General features: G+C 45.3%; 2 pseudogenes; one reads left to right on the top strand and one right to left on the bottom strand.

Moving 5' to 3' along the window:
* Positions 1–848: 848 nt before the first annotated feature.
* On the top strand, positions 849–1,352 carry LOC102485918 (protein phosphatase 1 regulatory subunit 14B pseudogene; annotated as a pseudogene).
* A 2,264-nt stretch (positions 1,353–3,616) lies between these two features.
* Positions 3,617–4,711, bottom strand: LOC114006483 (glyceraldehyde-3-phosphate dehydrogenase-like; annotated as a pseudogene).
* Between the last annotated feature and the right edge of the window lie 335 nt (positions 4,712–5,046).

Raw genomic sequence — 5,046 nt, 5'->3', positions numbered from 1 at the left:
TATTAAAGATACAGCCATGGGGTGAGTCCTGGGAGGAGAGGGATACAGTGGTTATTTCCCGTGCCACCTGTAAAGAAAAGAATAACAGATAGGGAAGTAGGCAACCTAGAGGCAGAGGCCTGTCCTGGGGTGTCCCACTAGGCAATGAATGACCCAGTGTGAACCAGCTAGGCAATTCTGACAATTTGTCCCCATTGGTTCCCTTATAGAAACTGCTAGATGGTCATGCACCCTTGGCCTTGGTGTATCCTGCCATCTTTGGGGTATATCTTGCTTTTATAGCATTCTAGAGTTAAGATCCCACCCAAGGCATCCCTTGAAGGCAAGCTAAGCCGTAGGATTAGCCTGGGCATCCCAAGGTAGTTATTGTCCCTTTTGGTCCCTGGGACCATTTTCTTGTCTGAACGTCTTCAGCCTGAGATATTCCAGGATCCTTAGAATCCTTCTGTTAGCTATGCCCTATTATTCATCTGGTTTTACCTTAGAGAAGAAAAATATATACTTGAGCCCAAGTGAGGCTCCTAAAAGGCAGTAGGTCTTTTAATTCTTGGAGATAGTCATTTGATATGGGCATCTCCTTTGAGACTCCCATTTGGTTCTAAAATGAAAGCAACTCCAGGTATGGAAAGGACCGAGAGTGAGTTATCCCTCTGGAAAAAGCCATTCTAGTGAATGACAGAAAAAATGGTCTAGGCAGGGAAGCTCTGAAGAACATAGGGAGCTCGCTGTGAATTGACCCAGCAAGCTAAGCTGAGCCAGCAGCCAGGAGCCAGCCGGCAGACATCCCACAGGCAGCAGTGCAGGGAGATGCCTGATGGTGCACCTGGCCCTGTGACCCCAGCAGCCACATGACAGACAGCGGTCCCCGCCTCAGGCCAGGCAGTAGTGGCCCAGGGCCCCTCATCTACTTTTCGAGCCCTCCTGGGGCTGCAGGCAAGGGCCCTGGTGGTACAGATAATGAGGGCCCATGAAGCAATGGAAGATCACCCTCAAGTATGACCACAAGGAGCTACAGAAGTGCCTAAATCTGGAGGAATGGAACCTGGAGCAACTTACATGCCTGTATGACTGCCAGGAAGAGGAGATCCCAGAGCTGGAGATCAACATGGACAAGCTCCTAGATATGGAGAGTGACGATACCCGGGCTGGGGGTGCAAAAGCTACTGATTGACTGTTACAAACCTTTTGAGGCCTTCATCTCTGGCCTGCTGGACAAGATCTGGGGCATGCAGAAGCACACCCCAGAAGAAGCAAGGGTCTTGAACCAATTGATCAATGGCTCCCACAGGACAATTGCTGACCCCAGACCTTGTAGCAACAGCAATACCAGGGGTCCAGGCCTGGTGCCATGAGCAAGACTCCACGTGCCCCTGGCCTAGGGGCTTCTTTCCCTGCCCCTTCAGTTTTCCATTTTTGGGGCTTTTCATTGTTATTAAACTGATGGGACTTTTTCTGTTTTTATATTGACTCTTTTATATTGACTTTTCATCTTTTGTAAATTCTTACAAAAGTCTACAGAAACCTCCCATTTCTTTACATTTTCAAGCTGGTTGACTTAGTGCATGAGGATGGTTATAAGCAAAATTCTTATCTGCACCTTTAATATAGCTAGGATATGCCTTTGGTGGGAGAAAGAAAGAAGAAGGAGGAGAAGGGAGGATGGAGGATGGTGAAGAAGAAGAAGAAGAAGACGAAGACAACAACAACAACAACAACAACAACAACAACAACAACAGGGAGAGAGAAAGAAAGAGAAGACTGGAGGGAAATTGCCTGTCATTGTTTTGTAGGAAGACAGAGTTTTCATAGTGGCATATCGGTCAAGTAAGAAAAACAAGTATAACCTTAAATTGGGCAAAGTGATAGGCATATTTTCCCCAGGAATGACTGAGGAAACAGTGAGGGTTTAAAGAGATAAACCATGGATAAGGTACATATTTTCCCTGGCTTTATATAGGGGTTTTCCTGATACGCTTGGTTCTTAATTATATCCCTCCAAAATTCTTACAAAAACCTACAGAAATCTCCCATTTCTTTACATTTTCAAGCTGGTTGACTTAGAGCATGAGGAAGATTATAAGCAAAGTTCTTGTCTCGTGTATAAGTGGGAGTAAATGTGGCTAAGCAGAGAAGTGCTCTAAACTTGAAGCAGAAAAACTTGTTAGAAAACACTTCAGAGGTGCAGGTGCTGGATAGAGGGTGAGTGATTAACTCTGGGCCTCAGAAGAGTATTCACAAGTAGAAAAAAGTCTATTTATTAGGGGTGAGAAAGTCTGTAAATATTTTTCTCCCTATAATGACTAAGAAAACGACATAAATGGAGGTACATAGCAGTCCCCTGACATATATCCTGTGTATTCTGACTACTGAATTCTAAGATCCTTAATTATTTCTCCCCAAAATTTGGCCTCCAACAGATCATAGAAGCAACATGAGTCCCCACAATAATCGGAGTGGTTTCTACGAATATTAAGTATAACTACTGCAATGTGACCTGGGAAGTGCCTTTGGAAGCAGGAGTATGAGCAAGGGAATATCATATTGGAGCTCCTTTTCTCAGAGTATCTCCTTCCCCAGGCAGAAAAGATGATGTCTTAGGACAAAGGTAGGAACCAGGTAGAAGAAAGTGAGGAGGATCAGCCAGAGGATGATTTTCTCAGGGAGAAAAAAGGTTCCAAGAAAGATAAAGAGCTACATGTCATCAAGAATTTCTATTAGGGCCAAACAGACATGAACCTGACTGGTGTTTGGATTTACCTTATGTGAGGTAAGTCCTAAATCACTCATTTTAAGACCAGGTGTTATCCTCACACAGGTGGCTTTAAGTGGTGAACACCCTAGTGGCCTTTAATACTGACCTGTGTCTGCAAGATGATCATAAATAAAGTACTATAGAAAAAGAAGGAGGCTGTCACTCCTAAGAGTGTCAGGCCTTGATGGTTGGGCCAGAGGGACTTTCAGTCCTATATGGTAGGTGCCCATGCCAAGAATCATGAATTTCATGCTGCCTAACTCATGTTGCTCAGAAGACCCAGTGGAATTAAAGGTGGATGGAGAGATGGAAAGGAAAGGAGAATATCCCACCTCTAGGGACTTACAGAACTAACAGGTCATTCCAGAGGTAGTTTCTAGCTCTATAGGAGAGTTCCCCCCAAGAGCTATCAATCTTGCCTCAGTTGTCCCACTTTAGCAAAGATTCAATGCAAATAAATATGAAAATGAAAAAGAGGTTAAGGAATAGTGTAGAGGCTTACATCCTGACTTGCTCACCACAATAGCGATGTTGGTGGAGAGGGTGCATAGTCTTAGAAGAATCAGGTTCTTGGTGTCTCAAAGAACTGAATGCAGCACACAAGTAGAGTGAAAGAGCAAGCGGATTTATTTGGTAATAGCACATTTGTAGGCTTAGGAGCAGGCTTGATCGATGTAGATCAAGAGCCCTTCATCTAGGGATGGGCTACTTTTTTAGGGTATATGGGAGTAGAATCTAGTGCTCTTCATTTTTCCAGTTGATCAATTGTGTATGTCTGCAGCTTTAAATATATATATATACACACATATATATATATATTTAAATATATATTTTATTTTTTTTCAATATATATTTTGGGGGGGCTGATCCAATGTACTTTACTGATGGTTCGTGACAAGGAGAGCTCCCCAGCCCCTCCCCTTCTGCAGGGGTCTGGGATGGAAACTGTCAAGGAGGGGACTTCTCAGTGTGGTGGGGACTGAGTAGGATCAGGGCCTCCCCAGCAGCTAAGGGCCTCTCTTCCTTGTGCTCACACTGGGGCTGGTGGTTGGGGGCTCTACTCCTTGGATTCTATGTGGACCTCATGGTCCACTCTTTTGCTATAGCCAAATTCATTGTCATACAAGGAAATGAGCTTGACAAAGTGGTCATGGAAGGCAATGCCAGCCCCAGCATCAAAGATGGAGGAGTGGGTGTCACTATTGAAGTCAGAGGAGATGACCTGTCCTCGGTGTAGCCCAGGATGCCCTTCAGGGGCCCTGCGATGCCTGCTTCACCACCTTCTTGATGTCACTGTATTTGGCAGCTTTCTCCAGGTGGCAAGTCAGGTCCACGACTGACATGTTGGGGATGGGGATATGGAAGACCATGACAGTGAACTTCCTGTTCAGCTCAAGGATGACTTTGCCCACAGCTTTGGCAGCCCTGGTAGATGCTGGGATGATGTTCTGGGCAGCCCCATAGCCATGATGTCACAGCTTCTCTAAGTGGCCATCCACAGTCTTCTGGGTGGTAGTGATGGTGTGGACTGTGGTTGTGAGTCCCTGCACGATGCCAAAGTTGTTGTGGATGACCTTGGCCTGGAGGCCAAGCAGTTGGTGGTACAGGAGGCATTGCTGACACACCCTTCAAGTGAGTCACAGCCTTCTCCATGGTGGTGAAGACAACAGCAGACTCCACAACATACTCAGCACCAGCATCACCCCATCTGATCTTGGCAGGATTTCACTCCTAGAAGATCGTGGTGGACTTCCTATTGATGACAAGCTTCCTGTTCTCAGCCTTGATGGTGCCATTGAACTTGCCATGGGTAGAATCATACTGGAACATGTAGACCATGAAGTTCAAGTCAATGAAGGGGTCATTGATAGTGATGATATCCACTTTGCCAGATGTGAAGGCAACCCTGGTGAATAAGCGCCCAATATGGCCAAATCCATTTATTCCAACCTTCACCATTGTGTCTCTGGGATGCGACTGTCTGTCTAATGGGGAGCAGCAGAGAGCCATTTTATATATATATATATTTTAAGGGTCCATGGTCAGAACAGTCAGTCTGCCTTGCTCCCATTTATTACTTTGTACTCTTTTTGTCCTCTGAAGGGGTAGAATGTAAAACTGGCTTTCTGGTTTTGAGGTCTCATTGTCCTTTGTCCCATTTTTGTTCCTTCTCCATTTGCTGTGACTCTCCTTTCCTAATTTTCCTGACTCAGGACCACAGATTCTCACACAGAGACAAGGAGGTGAGGCATTTCTATGCTTTCTGCAGAATACCTTCCAACATAGTGAAGTCC

This window comes from Tupaia chinensis, unplaced genomic scaffold (genome assembly GCF_000334495.1).
Source record: "Tupaia chinensis unplaced genomic scaffold, TupChi_1.0 Scaffold148257_1, whole genome shotgun sequence".
Classification (NCBI taxonomy): domain Eukaryota; kingdom Metazoa; phylum Chordata; class Mammalia; order Scandentia; family Tupaiidae; genus Tupaia; species Tupaia belangeri.
Note: the sequence above shows the minus strand (reverse complement) of the source record. Positions and strands in the feature narration are given on the sequence as shown.